Below are 25117 nucleotides of genomic sequence, written 5' to 3'. Positions count from 1 at the left end.
ACACTTCTTTCAGTGTCCTAGGTCTAACAAAGCAATCAAGATATCATAGCATTCTCAGAAGCTATTTGATAGACACCTCTGATGGAGACAAAGGCATAAAATCTTAGGAGAGCAAAAAACATTGATTGGGTATTACAACTAAATATTAATATATGCACAAGTAGAATATTAGATGCATAGTGTGGACAGAAATGGAGAAGATGACATGGGAGTTTCAAATTTAGCCATAATAGTCTCTTGACTTCAATCTAAAAACTATTGCTTGCTTGCATACTAAATGTTAGTCTCTATGCTAAATTCTAGGGATACAGAGAAGAATAAGACACGGAAGCTCCATAAAGACAGGCATTCTTGTCTGCTTTGTTCACTGCCGTATCCCTCTAGGCTTAGAACAGTACCTGGCAAAAGTGTTCTATAAGTATTTGCGGAAGAAATGCAAGCAAGAAGGCAGACATGAGCCCTGTCTTAAAGAACATCAACGAAAACACAGATATGGAACAAATCCACTACAACAAATTGGAATAAATGCAATAATAGAAGTATGAACAAAGGGCAGAGGTAGCCCAGAGGAGGGAGTGGGGTCAGTGGTAGACAGAAAAGACTTCATTAAGAAGTACCCATCTGAGCTGGGATTTGAAAACTTCTGGAAATTTATTGGGAATATTGGGGTAGGGGATTCTGCTGAAGGGTCATCATGGAGGGGGAATAGCATATGTGCAGATGCATAAAAGGGTAAAACAATATGCTATACTCAGAAAATTTCAAATCATTTGATATAGTAGGAGCATAAAATGGGAGTAGGGAGGTGGTAGGAAAGAAGCTGGAGGGAAAAACTATGGTGAGGAACTTGTAACAGCCATTGGAAAGGAATAAACAGTCACTGGTATGTTATTTTTGGCAACAGGAATGCAAAATGGAAGGTATGACTGAATACAGAGGCAGATCAATTAGGAGGTTATCACAATAGCTTACATAGTTTTAGTCCCTCAATTTCACAGACAAGGAAATTGAAGTTCCAACTTATACTTGATTTTCTCAAGGTTACTTAACCACTTACTGATGGAATCCATGTTTTCTGAGTTGAAGTTCAGTGCTCCTTCTAGAACTGGATTCTCCCCAATATATCGTTTTAAATCATTATATTTGATCCTCAAATGCAAGATGAAAACGCTTTAAAATGTTTCTACATGCCACCAGATGCCTGAATGCTACCAATTCCTTTTTAAATTGTTATTTGGTCAAAAGAGATTAAGAAGCTCTGAGATGGAGAATCCCTGGGACCTGGTGAGATAATATCAAGATATATATAGTCAACATTATAATTTCCCAATGTCAACAGCCCTACAGATGTTGAAAGACACTAATTCTGCTTTTTAGGGATTTCAACTAGATATTAAGGACAGCTAATGTTTTTGCCCATATTACTAGACAATCTTTTCTTCTGACCAATGTGGTTCACAGACCCCATCTGAAATTACTGTTATAAGTCTCTGGATAATTTTTAGATATCATAAGGAGACAGGATTTGTTTGATTGCCACAGTACATTTCAGTGACTAGAGAACATTGAAAAATATTCTCTTCTCTGCACATAATCCTAGAAATATTCATTACAGATTAAATGATTTTCCCCCATCATTCCCACCAGTGAAATATGTAGTCACAATGTTTAAGGAGAATTCCAAAATGAAATTGGCAACATTTCTTGCCTCTGGAAGCATATACAGCTTCATAAAAATATGGAGAAGGATTTGAGGGCCTGGGGAAATGCCTTGTGGGTACAGTGTAAGAATGGAATGGAAGAAAATCTCCTGGGTTAAATTCTTGGAATTGTCACAATTTATATGACATCCTGGGCAACTTTTAATGCTTTTTGTGCCTTAGTGTGCAGCCTAAATTAGTGGAACATTTTAAAATGTTGGACTAGAAAGGATATTAGGGGATGTGAAGGTTTATGGGTGGGTGTGAATGTGGGTATGGGTGGCTAGGTGGGTGTCAGTGTGTGTTTTGAATTATCATTGTACATTACCTAGACGTACATAACGTTCCTACATAACGTTCAGTCATTAGCCTGCATTTGCAACTACAATCAATTCTCCATCATCTGGGGATAGTTTCAAATTTCCCTTTGCAGGCAACTGATAAGACATATGTTGGGGGACGTTGGGATTGGGAAGATGAGTGCAGGCAGCAGTTCTGGATGTGTCTGTTTGTGTGTATCTACTAAATGGATGTCTTTTTATACTCCAAAACCAGATAAAATATTTTTTGTTACAAATACTTCTGTCCCACTGCATTACCTCAAATAATTCATTCACATTCACACACACACACACTGGGGTATTTGTCTAAGTCACCAAAAATGTCAATACTGCTTCAGTTTATCAAACAAAAGCCCCAAAACCTAAAATAATTCCCATACCTCCTTTAAGAATAACTTAATATATATCCCATGACATAATATCATCTGGTCTCATTCTTAGCCAATATCAGATCTTCAGGCCTCGAAGGGAAGAGAATTTCTTGAGTTTACTGGTAGCATAAATAAGATATACTCCCAGATTCTATTAAGTCATACATAGACTTGTATTGCAGATAAGGGAAACATGCTTCATAATTTAAGTGCAGCAATGCTTCTGTTTTGATATTATCATAAAGAAATTACTTTTGTTCACAGTGTTATCTGACCTTCATGCAGAAACTGATTAAAATGTTTTTCCCCCTACAACGACGACAACTGTAAATGAAAGTTGAAATGAAATATATGGCCTAACATCATTGTATAGGAGCTTTCCTGTTTAAAAAACAACCATCACAGAAGGAAAAATTCTAGGAGAGCTCATTTCTTTTTCTACAATCAACACAATTGCCTTTTACACAAAGGATATTTCATCATTCCTGACAGCAGGTTGTCACTTCTAGGGACAGCATCAGTGTAGCTTGGTGAGTATTTTACACAGCTTATTCACAAGTATTATTTGTATCAAATGACCTGTGACTTACAGCTAGAACAAATATGGAAACAATGTGAGAGGCTATGAAATATCATGCATGCCTGCTAGTGGGGCACAGAGGTTCATGGTAGTGCTTCTTCCTTTTGTGTTTCCATAGCTTTTGTTGTTGTTGTTAGGGGGGTTGAGGGGAGTGGGAAGATGCAGATGTTCAAGCCTCTCCTTCTTTGCTACTTAATGCTAGCCCAATACTAATACTATTTGTGTTTTCCTGAACAATGGCAAAGTCAAAGAAATGGAAGCAGATAAACCATATTGTCTCAACTCATAAAGCAAAAAAGAAAGAAGGTATGATGTTTTCTAGGTAGGTCAGAATAATTTCAGACAACTGTCCAGTAGTCCGTAAAATATACTTATTTTCTTTTTGGGTATGTGTGTGCCTTTCCTGGTAATGGCATGCAGAAGAGTCGTGTATCCCTAGAAATCACTAGCATTATGGAAAATTTCCTGGGCTGAACCTATTTTCCAGAATAGAGGTCAATGTGTTCCATCACTTGTATGTCAAGGACACTCAAAGGGATTCGAGGAGGGAGTGTAAACAAATTGAGGGAACGAAACCATCTCATAGATAGTGATTTAAAGCACAGAATCACGGACTTCTAGAACTGTGAGGGAACTAAGTAGTCATCTACACCAAGTTATCTCTGAAAAAAAGTCAAAAAACTGAGACCAAAAAAGATCTGGGTGAGATCACACAGGTAGTCAGCGGCAGAGCCCAGCCTACTCAAGTCTCTTGACCCACAGCCCAGCACTCTTGACACTCCGTGGTAATGCTAAGATTCAGATCATGGTCTCTCCTGCTATGTGCTGCATTTTTAAGAGACACAAGAAGTTCCTGTACTGGTGTCCCTTTCCTGATCGTTGCTGGTACAAGGTTTGATTCTATTTAGATGGGGGGAGAGGAATATGATTTAGAGCTCCCACCATCTTCTTGAGAACGTTCCATCTAGATAAGAACAATAGGTTCATTCATTCAAGAAGTGGTGATTTTCAAATGAATATTATTAAAAGCCTTGTTGTAAAATACTCAAAAATTGTCTGATATGTATGTCAAGGGTTAAGACACAATTCAAACTAATATGGGTGGTAGAAAGGGTGACTAGTATGCTAAATGGACTTTAACTTTTCTTTCTATTGTCAATGCTAACAATTTGTTTGAAATAAAGCCTCTTGCGTTCATTAACGTCAGTGAGCAAATGGTAACTTGTCAAAATTTCAGTAAGTCTTTTATTTCACTCTAGGAATAAAGACTGAATCTGATAAGTGGTCTCAAAGTAGATGGTCTTTATTAAGGCAAACAGGTGGTTCACTTTCACAATACAAAGTGTGTCGGGTTATTTTTTTTTTTTTTTAGCAATCTTTCAAAAATTTTAAATCTTTTAAGCTATAGGATAGATTCTGGTTCATGTAATTGCTAATGTTTTGTCCTTGCTGAAGACATTAGCTGTCTTTAAGACTTTACACATAAAACATTATTTACTAATAATTATTTTAAAAACACCATGTCACAAAGTGGAAAAGATATAGAATCAAATGGTATTAAGATATGAGGTTATGCCTATATGGCACAAAAATATAAAACTTACCTTGAAGTGTTTTCTCAGTACCTCCAATAGGCAGACTGCAAAGGGCTACATTTCACACGAATACAAAAATGAAGAAATTAAACAACTTTTATTCTCTATTTGTAGAAATCATGTCTTAGAAATAATTCTTTCTTCTTGCTCTTAAGACTCAAATTGCATGCATAGCTCAATAAATATGGTTGCCCCAAAGCAAATATCCAGGCATTGAGACAGCAAGGTTCGCATCTCTCTGAAAACTACATGCAAAGACTATTTAGAAGTCAAGACTCCACGGACTTAAGAAATGCAGAGACCCGTAAAAATAAATAACTCATATGCTCGTCTTCATGAAACTGTCCATCATGAATCTAATTTAGTTCACTGAACTTTGCTTAGTATACTATTCCAAATAGATGATGTTTTAGAAGCAAGAGTTAACTCTCCAAACAAATTTTTCTGCAAACTTGAAAAACCTGAGTGAACAAAACTTATCTGGATCTAAGATAATTTAGGTTTCTAGGTTCCAGAAGTAAGTTTAAGACTGGAGATTGCTGCTGCATTTCAAAAAGATGGACTTGAAAGAATGCTCTTCCCTTATTTTCAATTCCTGGCACCAACACAACGGCTGATCCTGGATATGGCCTGGACCACAAGAATGTATGAGTGAAGGATAAATAATTCCACCAATTGCTGCCTTTTACACATTTATCAGAAAGCTCAAGGGTGGTACTGTTGACCTGAAAAGACACAGGCATCAAGAAATGGAGGCAGTGAGAAGCCTAAGCGAGTGTGTATGTGTGGGGGTGCGGGCATTAAGTCATGTAGAACTTAGTGGTTAGTGGGTTTTCAAAATGCTATAGAGACCTAGAAAATCACTATGGATGGAAAGTTCCATTTCTACACTGAGTAGAAAGCCAAGTGTTCTGCAGCATGGGCTGAGGACAAATGAGGATTCAAAATTCCTCAAAGCCCTCATTTTTCTCTTTTCAGGTACAATAGAATGGAAATGTACTTCAAAGAAATCAAATAAAACATTTTATCACTAAATAGAAAAAAAAATCACCAGGCTCATTAAGCACCAGTCACATAATGGATGTCTCATACAAACCCTAAGCAATCCTGCTTTCTTCTTCCTACTGCTTTCTCGTGACTATTGGCTGGTAAGCTCAGTTGATTAGGGCACAATGCTAATAATCGAAAGGTCAAAAGTATGATTTCTATTGTCAAAGGTTCTCTTTTCACATGGTTAATTGGCTTCTCTTCATTCTATGGATGTAGACTACATCCCCTGCAGCCACCTTACAATTACATGCTCTTAGTCAGGAGGGACAGAATGCATATCTGTGCTAATTCCTTACTATGACTGAAAAAATACCTTACAGCTTGTGTCTTTTCTTTTGCTGAAAGTGAGTCAGCAGCATCACCTATGTGGTGTAGGCCATTCCAAGAGTACCTCGGCAAACTTTAAAGATTATTGCTACAGACAAATGCTGAAGAATGACAGGTGTGTCTTAGCTGGCTTGGGCTGCGATAATAAAATACCATAGAGTAGGTGGCTTAAACAATAGGAATTTATTTCTCACAGTACTGGAGGCTGGGAAGTCCAAGATCAAGGTGCCATCAGATTGGGTTTCTGGTGAGACCCTCTTCCTGGCTTGCAGACAGTGGCTTTCTCTTTGTGCCATCACATGGAGAAGAGAGCGAGTGAGTGAGCATGGGTGCTCTGGTCTCTCTTCCTCTTCTCATAAGGGTACTAATCCCATCACGGGGCCCTACCATCAGACCTCACTTAAACCTAATTACCTCCCAAATGTCCTGCCTCCAAATACCATCACATTGGGGGTTAGGGCTTCAACATATGAATGGGGGGTGTGCATTCAGTCCATAACAGGGTGCTAATGAGATTCCTCTGTATCAGTCTTTCCCAATTGGTGCTCTGCAGACCACCTGTATCAAAATCACCTGGAGTTCTAGCTAAAATGCACCTTCTTGGGTCCCCACCACCAGGTCTAGAGTAGTAGCACAACTTCTAGGGGTGGAGCTCAGAGTTTCATTTTTAATAAGTCCCCTTTCCCCTGGGTGATTCTGATACCACTAAAGTTGGAGAATCACTACCTAGAGCAGTAGTTCTAAACTAATAGGTGGCCATCAGAAACTTCAAGGAGCTTTGCTAGAATGCATATGCCTGTGCCACAGCCCCAGGCCTACTGAGTCAACATCTGTTCAGGGATAGGCCTGGGCATCAGTGGTGGTGGTAGCAGAAGACAGCTAAAGTGATGCTAGCAAACAGGTGCTGTCCCAACCCTTTATATCCATGAGCTCATTTAATCCTCACAACAACCCTTTTAGGTAGGTACCATTATTCCTCACTGCACATGGGTGGTAACTGGGGCTTGCTAACAGAAGTTAAGTGACTTACCTAGAATCACAGAGCCACTAAGTGGCAAACCTGCATTGGTGCATCCCTGGTAGAGTATTCCTGCCCTGGAGAATTATTTCCGGCCCTTTCAGGGCCACCATATTTTAGAAGTGCTCTGATCCTCGCACATGGCAAGGCTCACAGAGCCTGGAAGGATGCTGTCTTTCTCTTCACTGTGTTCAGAATTGGGGAGCTGATTTTCAACAACCTAACATGGATTAACCCATGAATGAAGAGAAGAGCAACTAAAAAAAGAAGAGGTGCACGAAGTTCTTAAATACTTTCAGTCCTACTCAGGAGACAAAAAATGGTGAGAAAACTGCCTTCACCATGAGGAAAGGTAAAAGCTTGGACTCAGACTCTGGATTTTTCCAAAGCAAAATAAGTGGGAGGCCCGTTACAAACAGCAAAATGCTTTGGGTCAAAGGAGAGCATTAAGAATTAATGCTTACATGATAACTAAGATGCTTGACTTTTCAGCCCAAAGAAATTTCTTGTGGGTGTTCAGATAAGTTGTTTGTGACCTGACAGCTGGCTACTGTAGGAGATAAAATTTCACAGTCTAACAGCAGTTTAGTTTAGTAGCAATAATTTAAGAACTGGGAGGAGCCACGTAGACAGCAAATTTAGACGAATTTAAGCAACATCTCTGAGAATACTGACTTGAGAAACTTGTTTATTGAAACTTAGGGCCGGGTGAGGGGAGGAGAGGCATTTTAAGGGCAGAATAATCTACAGGGGAAATTTAGAAGGAGGACTCAAAGGAGCAAAAGGGAAAAAAACATGTGCCCCAATCAATGTCTACTTTAGCCACTATTCTCAAACTAGGGGTCATTCTGTGCTGCTTTCAGCACTATTTGTATCAGAATTTCCCTCCTTCACTCCACTTATAAAGGCCCTCTGATGTGCAGCACTTCTAATTAATCTCCCAAATTACCTGGCTCTACTCTTCTTCCACAATTTCAGTTATACCCTACAACATGTAGGGTCACAAAACACCAACAGAAAAACAAAGCAAAGCGTGTTTCTATCACCTTTAACTATATTCAAGATTGATGTATTGATTAAACCTCACTGTGACCTCCACAGCAGAAGGTTGCCCTGCCACTGGTCCATTTTATTATTTTCTTCCCCCAACCCTTTTTGGCCTCTCACTTCACAGTTCTTCACTGTAATCCTACTTCCGCTGTGTCACCTCCTATATAAACATCCGTGTTTTGTCATAGTGTCTACATTTGAACAACCATTCATTTTACAGACATTACAAGTAAAATACACGGTCGTGCAAGGAACATTACAGTTGTACTTCAGGCCCGTATGCTTTACGATGTCAACAAGAGAGATCCATTAATTTACAGTTTTGTGTTCAGTAGGGGAGCTATAAAATATTCTACATATATTTAGTTCTCCAGAATGTAGCTTAATCAATATGGCACCTCAGGCAACCTGAAATACTGAAGGCAACATAAAAGTAAGATTGTCAGACCAAGAAATTTTATGTCCACTGATGGGAGTTTAACTGCTTTGGAGGCTGCGGAAGGTATATATATTTAGAAGATTATAGTAAAGTCAATGATAGGAAAGAGTCAAACTGATGTGTATAAAAGGTACTGAGGGAGAGAGAAGTCTGTGCTTAGGACCCCAAGGCAGGGACTTCCAGGATATAATCCTTGCCTGCCAACCTTGAGCACTACCATGGTTTCAATAACATTTTCCATCTCTGAGTGTCATTAGACATTTACCAAGTGAACCTCTCACATAGGAAAACCTGCAGTACACCTTGAGCCAAATAGCGACCTTCTCTGTGTCTAAGCTTTGGCACCTGCCAAGTGGGGTGGGCAGTTAAACTACTTGCCTCTAGCTGTCTTTGAGCCCTATGATTTTAATACCATGCTCTGGTTTATCTCCAAGGGCTGTTCTGAGGCTCAAATGAAATATTTGATAAGTAAGGGCTATAAAAGTTTTAAAGTGCTATACAAATGTAAAAGTGTTTTAAATTATGCATCTCCGAATATAACCAACTTGCACGTGCTCTCCAGAACAAAGCAAATGGGCTTCTGGGCTTCGATTTCCGATTAGTCCCAAGACATATGATTTTACTTTGTTCCAATTTTCAGAAGCAAGAAGAGCAAAAGGTTCAAATTATGATCTTTATTAAGAAGGTTCTAAGCCATTTAGAAATGCTGGGCACATATGTGGCTAGGCCAATTTTTCCACTGCTGTGTGGGCCCCCAAAATAGCTTTTACTGTGTAGACTAATAAAAATGATAGGAGAGTTGAAACTGAGCAAAATTGGATTAAATTTCAATCTATATTCTACAATGGTCTGTGGCGGCAGGTGGGGGGCATATCTTCTTATATACTTCTAATCCCTTCTCGTGATTTATAAACCAGCTATTAGTTAATAGATTTTGGCATGTGATTAATATTTAGGTATTTGAAAATTCATGTGGTACCTGCCTGTGTGTATGTAGCAAGGAGCTTAATCTGCATATTCACCTCAGGAACACTGGGATGGAAAGGCAAGCCCAGAATCCTATCTGCGTGAAGGATGTTAGCTAGGGCCTCTCTAGGTCCCCAAGAGAAACACTACAGAAGACATTCTTTCACTAAAAAAACACCCATTAAGAACTCAATAGGTGCCACACACTGTACTATAATTGCTGGGAACACAGAGATGAAAAAGAGATGCCCCTTTCTTAAAAACTCATGCATTCTAAAATGGAGAGAGAAACAATGGTCAACTCCCATGACAGTAAGACTTATATTCTAGAATAAAGAATGAAAGGTAAAAACATCCAAACACTTCCTCGGGTGGTGGTAGGGGATGGGTACCCTGGGAAGACAGGTTATTTAAAGGATATACTTGGAATTTTTTATTCAATTTAAAGTATACCACTTTCTGCCTAAATAATACTACATTAGGGGCTCTATATATCTTCTGAAATCTCTTTTCAAGGCATGCATACTCTGCCGCTATTTCCACAACTACAAAAGCGGGCAAGGCCAAAAGCAATCACATCAGCTGCTGTGGTTTGTTAATGGACAAAAATGCTTGAATTTAATTAAAGCAAACACAACAAAAGTTTCTATACCATCAACTAACAAATCACTTCAGAGTATCCATCTAGCCCACAGGATGGACCCCTAAGACCCATCTGAAATGGGGAAAAAGAGTGATTTAAAATGTGTGTGCATAAAAAAGAGACTGATAAAACTGGCATAAGTTTGATCTTGCATTTATATTAAGGGTTGGTATATTGCCCTTCAATTTGGTTAACAGGCAACATGTAATCTTCCAGCTTCTTCATACGTGTATGTATGTATTTATTATTGAGATATAATTTACATACCATAAATTCACCCATTTAAAGTGTATAATTCAATGGTTTTTAGTATATTTACAGATTTTTGCAATCATAACTACAATCAATTTTAGACATTTTTATCACTCTAAATAGAACCCCCATACCAATTACCCAACTTCATGCCCCAAGCCCAGGCCTAGGAAGCCACTAATCTACTTATTATCTCTATTGATTTTCCTATTCCAAGCACTTCGTATAAGTGGAATCACATAATATGTGGCATTCTGTGTCTGGTTCCTTTCACTTAGTGTAATGTTTTCGAAGCTCATCCATTTTGGAGTAGGTGTCAGTATTTCATTTCTTTTTTATTGACGAATAACATTCCATTTAAAGTATATGCCACAATTTGTGATTCATTCATCAGTTGATAGACATTTGGATCATTGCCATTTTTTTTAACTATTGTGAGTAATCTTACAGCTTCTTACATCAGTTTATAATTTAATGTGCACATCACTAAGAACTAGTCCAGATATTAAAAGATACTATTCTTTATAAGCTGATCATACCCCAATTCCTTCCTAAGTCACCAAAATCAATAAAACATATACAGAAAAACTAGACAATATGTCTTCAATAGGCACATAACAGGCACTTAAGAAATATTTGCTGACTCAGTGAATTAATGAATGAGAGAAATCTTTCCTTCAAGCCCTGCTTCTCCCTTCAATCACATCCCTAGCAGTCCTACCTGGATATTGAGTAATGAAATGTTAGAGCCAGAAAAGACCATGGGTTCCAAGATTTTCCAAGTGTGGTTCAAGAACCACATGTATCAGAACCACCAAAGAAGCTTGTTAAAAATATCTATTTTTGCAGCTTCCCTCCCCCACACACACTCCCAGAGAATCTAATTCAGTAAATCTTGCGGATGAGGCCACAGGAAGCTGACTTTGTAACAAGCACCCCAGGCAATTCCAATGCACACTCAAGTTTGAGAATCATTGATCTAGTCCAATCTTCCCACTATACTGAGGAGGAAATTAGGGACAGGCGCGGGGAGGTGACATGCTCAAGGTCACAGAGTATGGTAGAGAGAGTCACAGGGATCTGAGGTTTTGAAACCCAATCTAGCACTTTCCATTACCTCAGGTACCCTCTTTCATCACATCTCCATCTCTTCCCTATGAATACATACCTCCTCACAGACCTGCTCAATAAGCGTCAGTGTCTGACACATCTTAAGTGCTCAACAAACAGTAGCTATCATTTTTGGGGGTTGGTCCTATGTAAACTAGATAACAAAAGGGTCTCCTATTTTGGCAGTGATTGTAAAAGTGTAAAGTAACAAATATAAGGCCCAAGAATAGAATACCAGTCATAGGAGGAAGGTCTCTGTGGTTCCTGACCCAAATGTTAAAAAAGAGCCTAAGTGGAAAGCCATCTTCAACCATGAGCTTTTGGTGGCCAAAGAAGCTGTGTAGTGACATTTCCTATCCAAGGTTCTGAAACCGCTCTGTACACCCACTGTGATCTATTTAAAGGAGCCAGGTCTTTTCAGAAAACAGTTTCTGCCAAGTTTTCTATCAGAGGGAAATCATAAAGCAGATGAGCTTTAGCCATGACTAAAAGGTAGTGGAAATTTTTCTAAGTGAAAGTTGACATGCCTATCAAAAAGATAGACTCACTGCAAACCCATAACCACGAAACAGACAAAAAAAATCACAGGAGACACTTTTAAAATATTTCTTTTTTAAGTTTTTAAATTACAAAAGTAGTGATTTGTTATAATAAATCAAAACTGAGGCGAATAAAGAAAAAGTTCAATCTACACAGAATTTGAAATATATTATGACATACATCTGAAAATAAACAAATAAACGGAGGAAAAATAAAAAGTAAGAAAGAAAAAGTTCATAATTTCTCCTTCCCCCTTCTGATCTTCTGCCCAAAAATGTATCAATTTGGAATCAACCCTTTCCCACCTTTTCCCATGCTTATATAAACCACAGCTTATAATACTCACAAAGACACAAACACACATATACTTTAATGGAATCACACCCTCCTCATTTCTCTGCACCTTAACTTTTTAAAAATTATTTTTCAAATAGTTATACAGAACTATAGGACATGTTAACATAAAACAGCAGTCTTCTGCACTCCCCTTCTGAGCCCTTGTTCCTGAAGACAAATGTCAACTTTTTAAGCTGTTTCTTCTGTTATTTATCTCCATGTTTACAGATATGCTCATATGTCTCCTTAATTAGACAATTTTATACATTATCTATTGAGTTCTTAATATGGAAGATAATGACGATTTACCCTCCCTCAATTCTTCAAATATAGATATGCCACAACCTTACACTATTATGAATATTCACATTTGAGCTAAAGAGCATATTATGATTTCATTTCCTTCCTTGTACAACTTTTTGTTTTCCCTGTAGTTAATAATTGTCTAATTTTTTCTTAAAAGAGCTTTCATTTCACTTCTGTTTTCTATGTGAAGTAGCAGACAGTGTCATCTATTGAATGAGGGGGGAGGTAGTTGAACAGGAAGTTTGAGATAGCCCATTTGGAGCTTGAGGGGGAAAAGGTCACTAACAAATATAGAAGAATATCTAGGTAATATTGAGGGTTCAAATGAGGTTGGAGATCATGAAATTATGTGATATCAGTCTACACAGCTGTGCGACTATTTTTCTAGCTGTGCTCAGTTGTAAGAATGAAGGCAATGGGGGCCACCCCATGGCCAAGTGGGTAAGTTCACGCACTCGGCTTTGGTGGCCCAGGTTTTCGCCAGTTCAGATCCTGGGCACGGACATGGCACCGCTCATCAGGCCATGCTGAGGTGGCGTCCCACATGTCACAACCAGAAGGACCTACAACTAGAATGTACAACTTTGTACTGGGGGTCTTTGGGGAGAAGAAGAAGAAGAAATAAAAGATTGGCAACAGATGTTTTCTCAGGTGCCAATCTTTAAAAAAAAAATAAAATAAAATAGGATAACTAAAAATAAAGTTGTCATATGTTTAAAAAGAAAGAGAATGAAGGCAATGGACAGTTGAGTTGATTCAGGGCTGAGTTTCACGTGAAGGATTCAATCAAATAGAAGGACAGACAATGGAACAAGAAGTTGAAGATATTAGAAAATAGAAGTCAGATGAAAGCTCTCTCAACCTCCTACCACCAACACTTCAACCCATATATATACATATTCATCTTTCTCCTTGTTAAAATGGAAGAAAAATCCTTCTTACTGTCTAATGTTAACCTCTCTGCCTATGAGGACAACAGAGGACATGAAATTCCTAAACATGGGTTCCAGTGGAATTATTCACCTGAACAAAACACTAGGGAATCAGGTAAGCAGGGGAAGGGAGGGAGAAAGGGAGAGGGAGACCCACACATTCACATGTGAGTATAGAGCTAGAAAGTCAAGTCTGACAGTGAAGTAAAAGGCAAGAGAATCTGCTTGAAGGGAGGAATGTAGCCTGAGATAAGTGGTGAATATTTGAAATAGCTACTATGGGAAAGAAAGCTGAAGAGCTGCATGTAAAAAGTCTTCCTAGAAGATCTGAAGGCACCAGATAAGGTTGTAGGCCATGAATTGGTTGTGGCACTGGTCCTGACAAAGATGTGATTTTCTCTAGAGGACTTCGGCCATAGATGTTGGAGCACAGAATGTGGTGGTTAGATTTATCCAAGAATGGGGGTTTTCTGGGCAGCTTTAGTGACCAGATGAGTCGAGTCAGATAAGCATATTAGCAAGAGGAATATACGACGAAATCTAGGCTGGATAAGAAAGGAAGCAATATCAGAAAACAGTCACAAGGCTTCTCACTAGGCTCAGCTTGGAAATAATTGTAGATCTTAGGCTCCAAAGCAAAAGGTTCAGGGGTGTTTCCAATACCCCTTTTGTTGCAAAATGCAGTTATCCTTGTATCAACAGACTGCAAGTACTACTTCCAAATAATAAATGGGCTTTTTGATTAATAGGTACCATGGTACTAATGCCTTAGATTGTTTTTTTAAAAAAAGAAAAATATATAAAGACAAAATAAAAGAGTTGAGAGGGCTATGTCCATGGCTCAATCTGAAGCTTTAATCCAATTTTTAATATCATGTATTTTTGTGATTATAGAAGTAACATATCCCAATTGCAGAAAATTTGAAGGCTACACAAAGGAACTAAAAATGACCTGTTACAACCACATCCAGGGAAAAAAAAAGCTAAACTACGTTAGTATATACATGTGTATATAGTTTTGGGTCCTGTTTAAATGCATGGGTTTGGAAGCTGAACTGGCTAGGTTCTCATGCCAGAACAGCCATTTCAATAGCTTTGTGATTTTAGGCAAATTATTGAACTTCTGTGTCTCAGTTTCCTCTTCTGAAAATGGTAATAAAAATACTTCCTATCTCCCTAAGAGATAGATGATGATGATGAAACGAGTTAATACATATGCAGTACTTAAAACAGTGCCTAGAACATCCTAAGTCCCCAATAGAGGTTAGCTATCATTATTATGTGTATATATAAAAGAATTTTGGTCACAGTCCTTGGTTCAAACTCAGTGTCAGAACCACCCATTAAAAAGGATATTAAATAAGAACTGGAGAGTAGACCTCAGGAAAATGGACTTTTCCATATCCTAGAAAGCTAAAGGCAGATATTTTGTCCAAAGACATCTGGGCTCCTTCCCCAGTTGAGGATGTGGCCTTGTTAATGCTGAGTTTGGTTCAAGAACCAAAAGAGCCTGTTAGTTCTAAACATCCCCTTAAATGGAAGTACACAGATAGTACAAGTTATTTTTCCAGAATGGTGACATAGACTCTGAATATAAGAAAAACTAATGTTGCAGAAGGAAAAAATTAGCTATACTTTTGGACCTGGCAGGAATGTTTCCTGTACAGATAGCAGCACCGGCAGCTGTAAATCTATAGGGAACTAGGGACCAGGGTAAGTCCATGCTAAGATATGCTACAGCTGCTCCTACCTTACAAGGCTTTCTCCTTGTCTAATTAAATCGAGAAATTACAATGCGTGGTCCTTTCCTCACCAACACATAACTCACCAGAAATACTGCTGGTGTTATCAAAAGCAGAATGTAAAATACTGCAATAACTGTATATATGTTCATACATATTTATATTTATATTTGTGATATTAAAAAAAGGGTCCAAATAACCCTTTATCACTGGGGGTTGGGTAGCTGATGGAAAGTTGTATTTTGGAGTAAATATATAGGCCTTTATCTATGATCTATGCAATTATTTGTCCCAATTTATCTTTACCTATTATTGTTATATGTTTTACACATATACATTTTCAATGTTAAGCAAAATGATCTATTGATTTTTCTTGATTTCTTCCTTATTTTTATTACTAGAAAGTCTTTCCAAGTTACTTTTATTTTATTCTAGTTAATTTATACCTTCCTTTTTTTTTTACATTTAACACTTGAATCCTTCTGAAATTTGCATGAACTTTATCTTATCTTATAAACGATATAAGTATAATAACTACGGTAATACATTAAGCATTTGAGTATTGTGTATTGAGATAAGCATTTTACAAGTATTATATATGCTTTTATCATTCACTGTAAATATAAATAATTAAAAGCATAAACACTTTTAAAAAGAAAACTCCAAAATCCCTCCACCTATAACTAACATTTTGGTGAACAATTTTCTAGACATTTTCATATGCTTATATGCTCATGTAGATGTACAGAAATAGAAGTATTCAGAAATTGAATTACACTGCTTTGTAACCTACCTTTTCCATTAAATTGTATATATGGATATTTTTCCCCATCAATAAATGTAGGTCTACATTATCTTTAACATATACATAATAATTGGCTAAATTGACACATCCCAATTTGCATAGTTAATCCACTATTACAGCCAGTTAGGTTGTTTTCAAATCTTTGTTACTATAAACAAAATGTTAATAAACATTCATGTATATGTATCTTTTAGCACTTTCATTTATCCTGTTAGAAAAATTCTTAGTCAAATCGCTAGCTCATTGGAGGTATGTACATTTTATATTTTTATACAGATTGCCAAATAAACCTCCAATTTAAACAGTGCACTAGATCATCCGTATCCCCACAGCATTGTCAACACCGTGTTTTGATAATCTTTAAACCTTTTCTAATCTGATAGGTGAAAACTGTTAGTTTTTATCTGCAAAGTGAGTTTGTCTGTTGGTATGCCTTCCTTTATTATTCTGTTCATAACTTTTTATCAGTTTTCTATGAGGACATTTTTTAATTGATGTTTAGGAGTTCTGTATATACTAAGAATATCTACCCTTTTTTATGTGTCATAGATATTTTTCCTAGTTTGTTGTCTGTTTTTCTAATCTTGATTATGGTAATTTTTGCCATACAGATTTTTTTTGAAGGTTAAATTTATTAATCTTTTCAAGTCTTCACTCTTCATGAAATGATAAGAAAATGCAACTCAATCTCAAAACTGTAAAAATATTATGTGTTAAATCACAGTTAAATATATACATTTCAAAATAATATATAAAATTTTATAGTACCTTTATAGTTTATTTTTTTACATTTAAATCTTTGCTCTAGCTGGAATTAACTTTGATTTAAATAGTGAGTACAGATGTAGCTTTATTAACTTTCTCCTCAAATGACTAACCCTGTTGTCGTAACCATATTTATTGAAAAGTCCATCTTGTTTCCCAACCCGTGGGTTTAAAATGCCTCTTTATCATATCTTAAAATCCACAGCATACTTGAGTTTATTTCTTTGGACACTATTCTGTTAAATTGATCTGTCTCTGCCTGCACAAATACCACAGTACTTAATTATTATAATTTCTAATACAATTTATATGTGGAAGGGCAAGTTCCTTATAATTCTGCTTCTTCAGAATTTCATCTGGAATTTATTTTAGGGTCTGATGTGATGTAAATATCTCAGTTTTCCCTCAAATGGAGTCGAGGTGATTTCTATAATGTTACTAACTGATTCGTGTTCTGAGAAAGGAGGAAAGTGGCAGCACTATGGCACTGGCGACAGTGAATAACTCTGCATAAACTCATAAAAGCAGTTGCCTTTGTGAATATGTTTCTAGATGGAAATAAATGTGGAGAACCATTGTTGCATAATGGCACCATACAATAGAACTTTCTTCAGTAATGGGGATGTTCTATAGCTGCACTTTCCAATACAGTAATCATTAGCCACATGTGGCTACTGAGCAGCTGAAATGTAGCTAGTGTGACTGAGGAACTGAATTTTTAGTTTTATTCAATTGTAATCAATTTAAACTTATACAACCACATGTTTATTGGACAGAGCACTTCTAGAACACAACTATTAAAAATCACTGCCCTATTATACTGCTTCGTAGCATTATTGGCAGATAACAGATTTGGCAATTTCCTATTTAACCTGAAACTATCATTTAGATAGAGATTTTCAGTAAAATGCTAAGGCTAACCCTGAGATCTCAATGGCAACTCAAATAAATATGTAATGGATACCCCCTGTATGCATGGCACTCTGCAGAATAAGCGACAGATAAGACAGCCTTCAAGAGGTTTAAACTTTAGTAGAGGAGATAAAGTGATAAACAAATAATAATAAAGGCTTCAGAACAAGGTAACATAACAAAGTAACATAAAAGAGGAATCAACAGTGTCAAGAGAGTTCCCAAAAAGCGAGAAATTCGACTACAGAGCATGAGAGAAAGAGTAGGGAGAGCTGTAGAGAAGAGGTGGCACTTAAGCTGATTCTTGAATACTATTAATTCTCAACAAGCAGAGTAGTAGAGATGGGAGGGGGAGAAGGAAGACACTCCAAGTTAAAAGAACGGCATAAGCAAAAGTACAAAGAATGAATAACAAAGGTTATGTAAGGTGAGCTATCAGGTCCAGCCAGGTCACCATGTGAGCAGGAAAGTAGTGAGAAATAAGGCTGGCTAGGTAAGGGGAGGCTAAATCTCAAAGAGCCTCAGATTTTTGTCCAAAGAATCTGGTCTTGACTTTATAGCTAGTGGGGAGAAAATGAAGTTGCTTTAGACTGGTGCCATCTGAGCTCAGGACCTCAGACAAATAATAGATTTGTAGTATCAACAAAATCAAGTTCCCAACTTAGCTGTACTACCTTGGAGAAATCATTTAAATACTTGGATTCTTGGTTTCCAGCATGTGTAATAATGAAAGACCACCCATCTCACAAGATAATTATGAACACTAAGCAAGATAAGGAAAAGGGAAAAGCATTTAACAAAGTATAAAACAAGCACAATATAAATGTTACAAATTTAAAATGAAGTACAATGATTTATTTGTTTCCTAGATGTGTGACACACACCCAAGTATGCCAGGACAAAGCAACCTATTCAGGCATAGTAACTATAAAAGAAAAGACTGTAAAAGAAAAGACTCTGAAACACAGCCATAATAATAATTTTTCAAGGAGTAATTTCAGCAGGCAGACTGATAGGAGACAACACTCTTATTTGGGTCCCTGGATATTTAAAGATGATACAATATTTGGGTTAGTAGTAACAAAAGTCCTCTAGTTCAATCTCCCAAATCTGATGTTTGAAATCCAACCCAGTGGTTGGCCAGGGTAGGCACATATCTGGAGTGGTGGAAAACCTCCTGCCGTTACAACACAACCTTTATTTAACGTGTCAGGCAACTCTGTTAGAAATTCTAATTGTCAGAAATTCAGATTCAACGATCTACACCACTTAACATCCACTCACGAGGTATCCCACACTCTTAGGTAAAGAACTAAATGGGCTTCAGGAAGATTTGTCCTAATATGTAGGATATACTGAATTGGAGAATAGACCAAAGACAAGAAGAAGAGGCTTTTATAGCAGGCCCACCCAAGAATCCCAAGGACCTACGAAAAAAAAAGAATCCAGAGGACTTGACAGGGAGTGGAACAGTAGCAATGCAAAGGAGAAAACCTATTCCAGAGACAGAACTCAAGGCATTTAATAAAAGACAGGATACACGAGGCAGGAATAAATAAAGCACACAGGAATCACAGATGAATGAGGTTTGAGGCGGAGTGTCAAATTAGTGTTTGAATACATTTCACATGCCAATAAAATACCCAGATGGAGGAATAAAGCAAGCCAGGGAAAAAGCATTTTGGAACTCAGGAGGGAAGCAAGGTACAGCTACATGAAGAGGTGAGTTTTAAGGGGAAAAACATAAAGCAAGAAGGCGGCTAAAGCTGGGCTCCTCAGCACAAAGAATATGTATTTAGGCTATTTGATCAAAGATTTGGAGCCATGACTGTGGCCGGGGAAGCCAGAAAGAAACTTGCCCACGATGAATTCATGACAGTGCCTCCGATCTCATTGGGAGGCAGTTCAAAGGGAATCAGCCCAAAGAGTTTGAATTCGTGGTAGCTTTGGCCAAACGGACCCATGCAGTACACCTTTGCATCAGGCCTTATATTGGCCAGGCATGTGTTACTTTGGCCAATCCCTTGGCACTGACAGCTCAGAACCCAAACTTAATAAGAGGCTTCTTTTTTCACGTCCTAGCTCAGGATAATTAAAGCACACATTGCACATTCAACATTTATCTATCTTTCTCCACCAAACTGGCTCTGATCATGGCTTCCTGATGTAGGCTCGAGACACAAACCCCAGGGGTGAAGCAGTGTGGGCTGCTGGCTACAGCTAGAAATCAGCCTGAAAAGCCCTGTTAGCCCACACTTTAAGGTTTGGTGGTGACTTTTCTTACTTTTACATCTTGTTACTAAACAGCTAAAGCTTGGGATTCTTTATTTCTTCCACTTGGTCATAGTGCATGTTCATCAAGGAGTTTACAGTACTTTTCAAATGAAGAAGGCAATGGGTTTATTCTTCTTCTAACAGTCCTGGCTGCAATCAGTACTGTCACAGTTACAGAAAACAAAAGTACAAGGGAGAAAATGTATCTTTCTCCTTTAAGTTTCATTATACTGCAACAACCTGTCATAGAATCTACTCAAACTGCATACAGTGATGACTTCCGTAAAGGAACAGCTGTGAACACACAATTCTGTTTTACCAAAGTATATGATCATTTCAACCATATTTTAACTCATTTCACTATCCCAGCCTTTCCCCTTCTCAAATAGCAAATATTTTGCCGTGAGCTACTTCAATGAACTATACAAGCCAACATATTTGATACAATGAAGTTTACTGTTTTAAAGAAAACTGGAACAGTCACTTCATGATTCATCTCTTTTATAAGGTTGGACTCTTTAGAGTATTTCTCTTAAAGCTAAATAAAACTTCAATGGCTTTGTCCCTGTGGAGACAGGTGCCAAGTGGATAATTTGGGCTCTTCTCCAGGTAGCCACACCATCAGTTCACCATGGTAAGCAGCATATTCTTGTATGGACTCTATCACCAGTTATTGGCAAACAAGAAAGTTCTACTCGATCAAATAATCATGTATCAGGAAATGAATGGGTAAATCAAGACTCAGACTTGATTTTACCTGTAAAAGCCACAGTCCAGGGGCACTCCAACATCCCCTACACCTGACCAGTGCCCTTAGCCTCTGCATGTAGAGGTCCTAGCAGTAGGAGGCCCATAAAAACTGAAAACAGCCCAATTGCTCAACCTGAGTTAAGACCATCCAGAAATCAGTGAGGGCAGCAGAGGCCATACCAAAAAGCCCAGCTTAAATCCCCAACTCTACTGCTCTGAAGGCATGGCCTTGGCCTAACCAGCAGAAGCGGCCATGGCTCGCAGTCACAGAGGCAGCTTGGGTCGCCACTTGCCCCTCCTGACCCGCTGGGGCTAGAGCAGGAGCCTTTGGTGCTGCAGCCTTTTACCCACATTTAAATTGCTTTCTATTTAAATCATCTTCTTCCACCAAGGGTAACTGCGGGCTGTCTAGCCCAAGGCAGCCCCCAAATTGGAGAGCTCATATGGTGAGCAGGAGGCTCAGAGCTGGAGCCACTGCATCCAGGCCAGCCACCTTGCTCTCAGATAGTAGTGGCCCTATAGAAAGGGTTGCTCCGCGGAGGAGGAGTAGAAAGCATGGAATGGGCACAGGTAGGCACTTCTTCCTGAAGCCTCAGCTCACGTATACCTGGGAATTTCACTCTCCCTAGGTCCCAGGGTAGTTGCCTCATTCCTGTCTGGGGAAGCAAGGAGCACTGAGAAAAACACATCCCGAGAGTGGCAAGACCTGCAGAAGCCTAAGTGCCTGTAACCCTGTTGGCAAAGAGCTCAGTAGCGCAGCATCACAAGGGCACCACCGCCCCCAACTCTTCAGAGAGAGCCCGTGCAGGGGTAGAGGTGAGGGCCTGGGATGTCAGTGGGATAATAGCCTCCAGTCCTGCACACTGTCCCGGACACTTAACTCCTTCCCTTCCAGGGGCTGTATAACTGAGGTAGCCTTCCCGAGCAGTACATGCCTGCTGAACTGGCAAAGCCTAAGGGACATGTTCTTTCCTCTCTCCCTTCTTTCCTTGGGGTCTGACCCCTGGCTATGCCCGTCACATGTTAAATAATCTACAACTTGGCTCCCCCTGGCCAGGAAGAGAGAAAAATTTCTTCTTGGAAGTCTACAGAAGGTGAGATTGAAGGTAGTGGTGGGGAGCAAATTATTCGTGAATAGATCCCCCCCTCCAAACCCCCCCTCCGTGGGCTCTAGGGTAGCTTTCAGTCAAGAAGTACTTTTCCAGCACTTCAGCCCAGCCACAACTTTTGTGGGTGGCATGCAGGAAGCCTTAAATACCTGTTTACTGTCTCCTCCCTAAGTCCCCGGGTCGCAGGAACCAGGAGAAACCCCTGGAACAGAGAATTATTATAACCCACACTTCCTTTGCCACGTCTCTTTGCCAAAGCACTTTTCCTAAACGTCTGATAGTGACAAATCAAACTGGTTGCTCCAATTCTGGGCTCAGAGTGGGAAGGCGGGTCACATGCTGTGGATGTCCCTTCTCTCCCTCTCTGGGGTTCTTTCGCCAGGAGTCAAGCGCAACTTAGCGCGGGTCGGTCCTCTCCCATGAGCAAGGGTTCAGAGAGGGTCATTCAACCTGAGAAACCGGCTCAAGGGGCAGCAGAGGCTCCAGTGAAGAGAGGAGACGGGGCGTCCCAGGGTCTGTGCTGGGGTCCCTTTAGGTTCTCAGGGCAGGCAGGCAGAGATGGCCTCAGGTCGCCAGAGCTCCCCCTTGTCTCATGCTAGCTGGGAATCCCCAAGAGCGGGAACAAATTGCTAGGGAATCCCTCGGTGCTCTGCCCAGGAGCTGCCTCTTGTGTCCCATCCCCACGCAGTTTACTCTCTCGGCTGCGGGCAGAAATATGGGCAGAGTAAGAAAGAAGGGGCCAGTGGGAAAGTGCCTTCCAGGCCACAGAGCCCGCCAGCCAGCCGCAGACACTACAAAGATCCGGCCGCGGAAACGCAACGCACCAGCTCGACCTGGCAGGCGGCGCGCTCCTCCTCCGCAAGGAGCCCCAGGCCTTGGGAGCTCTGGTCCCTAAACTTTCTGGGAGGGCTGAAGAGAGAGAAAGGAAACCGGCAAGCGTTTCCAGGCGCGGGGACCAGGACTGCAGGAGAGGTAGAGTCCCTGTTGACTGCAGCCTCCCTGCTCTCTGCTGTCACCTGAGAGCCTAACACGTTCTCCCCTGGCCCTTGCCAGACAACTGTCCAGTTCTGCGAGCAGGCATTACCTGTCTGAGTCTTGCAAACAGCCGGCGACGTCCAACAGGGCTCACGCATACAGTTCCATGTCTGGGGCGCTGGGCCGCAGTCCAGGACGAGATGGAGAGCCGGGTTCCAGAGAGGGCCGGCTCAAGCTGCCGGAGCGGCCAGAGAGGCTGCCCAAAGGCGAGCAGGGCTGGAGGAGGCGGGGGCGGGGGGGAAGACAGTGTCTTCCAGAGCAGCGGCCAGAGCAGCTCCGCCTGCCTGTTCTCTCTACTCTCTGTCCTAGCCAAAGAGGATGCTCAGAAACTTCTCCCCGCCCAGGGAAGATTTCTAGAGTTCAGCAGAGCTTCTACGGACTTTAGGGGGAGCAGGACAGGGAGAGCTTAAAGAAGGTTCCTAAATCACTCGGCCCCTTCGCTAGAATGACAGGTGCCACCTCTCAGCTCCGCGACCAGCCTCTCCTAAGTCGCCTGCCTCCTAGCCTCTTCCTTTTTCGCGACTTTACTTCGGAGCAGCTTTGCTCCAGCCGCACCTTGTTTTGGCCAAATGGTGCACCGCGGGACGCAAACGCCTCAGCCTGTGGCCCTCACGCCCCTCGTGAGGAACGCACGCCACAGAGGGCAACAGCCCTTCAGCCCAGAGGGCAGCGCAGGCGGCAGGTGCAAACTCTGCCTGCCCGCCTCTCTCCCGCTTGTTTGCAGCTCTAGCCTTTCCCGGGAACCCTCTCCAGCCAGTGCGCAATAAGCCTACACGTCTCTCCTAGCTCCGAAGAGGGAAGTGCGCTCCAGGCTCGCCTCACATCCTGCCACAGCTGCTGCGGCTTCCAAAATATGCCTACAGGAGCGGGGAGAAGGGTAGTGGAAATCACCTAGAGCTGTGTCTTGGTCGCTAACAGTTTGGTGCCTCCGGGCTGACTGATTGCACCGGGGAGGAGGTGGGGATGAGAGAACCGCTCTGGCGCGTCATGGAAAACGGTTACTGCTGCTCCTCCTCCTCTTCCACACCCCTTTGGATTTGGGAGCGCGAGGAGGGGAGGGAGAGTGGAAAAGGCTGCCAACCCCGAGTCCCCCATCTCCTGGTTTAAAAAAAAAAGAAAAAGAAAGAGCACTGTCTCTTACCTTTCCCGGGAGAAGGAAAGCGCGTCCCGGCAGCGCCGTCTAGCGTCCGTACCAGTGTAGGCCGGCATACAGGGTTGGGCGAGCGCAGAGCCGAGTGCAAACGTGGAAAGCCACTAAACAAAGTTTTTCAGCTAACCTGGTCCCCTGTTCCACTCATTGAACAGGTATCTAGTTCAGCCAGGAGGTCACCTGCTTGGTTCCCCCCAGGCCAGAATTTAATATTATTAAAGGCCACCTAATTGTATTCATAATGCAAGCTTCCTAGTACCAGAGAGAACTCTTTTCCAAACCCTTCCCATATTAAAGATCCTTAAGTCTCAGGGTTCTCCAGCCTGTCAATCACACAGTGGGCAAGGAGGGTCCTGGAACCCCAGGATGTGCTCGGCGATAGAACCCCCAGACTATGACTGTTCATTCCGGTGTCTGAGACTTGCCAGCGATGATCCTGACCACCCGCTCACCAAGGTCATGCATCCCAGGAGCTCCTCTCTTTAAGACTGATAGTGGAGAGGAACTATGACTCAGGAACTGACAGGGTCTGGATTGCAGCGAATGAAGAGTACCGTTTCCACGCCAGGTATCTCCCAGAGAGTCCCGCTCAGCTCACGGGCGCCTTGCTGATTAACACACTTAACAGGATTGTTCATTTAACGGATCAGATGAGCGCTGTGCTCCAACATTTGCTGCTGTGCTGGGCTCCTATTAATTTGTCTTTCTCTGAGCTTTCTCCAGCTGTTCTCCCTAGGCTGCTCCATCGCTCTGCATTAGCTACAGAGAGAGAACGAGTGAGGGAGAGATGGAGAGAGGGACCGAGAAAGAGTCACTGAGCGCTCTGTGCGTGGCGCACAGCGCGCACCCGCGCCTTCTCAGTCAGCCTCCTTGGCCGCTTGACCTCCGTCCAACATCCACTCAACTTTTAGGGCCCAAGCCTGTGCACAATTAAAGTTACTATTCTTCTCTCACCTCTCATGCCAAGTTTAAGCATTCTGAGGACCATCTCACCTATCAAATCCCTCGAAACCCCACGC

At 40.7% G+C, this 25117-nt stretch overlaps 1 protein-coding gene across 1 annotated transcript in view; it reads right to left on the bottom strand.

Moving 5' to 3' along the window:
- The window catches only part of IL1RAPL2 (interleukin 1 receptor accessory protein like 2), a 969995-nt gene extending 945865 nt beyond the window's left edge, over positions 1-24130 (bottom strand). Inside the window, exons 1-2 of the mRNA XM_023633573.2 lie at positions 24090-24130; positions 22998-23164 (exon numbers count right to left, since the gene is read on the bottom strand). The gene's annotated coding sequence lies outside the window, so the exon portion shown is untranslated. The remainder of the gene's footprint in view (positions 1-22997; positions 23165-24089) is intronic.
- Positions 24131-25117: the final 987 nt, after the last annotated feature.

The sequence above is a fragment of the Equus caballus genome, chromosome X (genome assembly GCF_041296265.1).
Source record: "Equus caballus isolate H_3958 breed thoroughbred chromosome X, TB-T2T, whole genome shotgun sequence".
NCBI lineage: Eukaryota > Metazoa > Chordata > Mammalia > Perissodactyla > Equidae > Equus > Equus caballus.
Note: the sequence above shows the minus strand (reverse complement) of the source record. Positions and strands in the feature narration are given on the sequence as shown.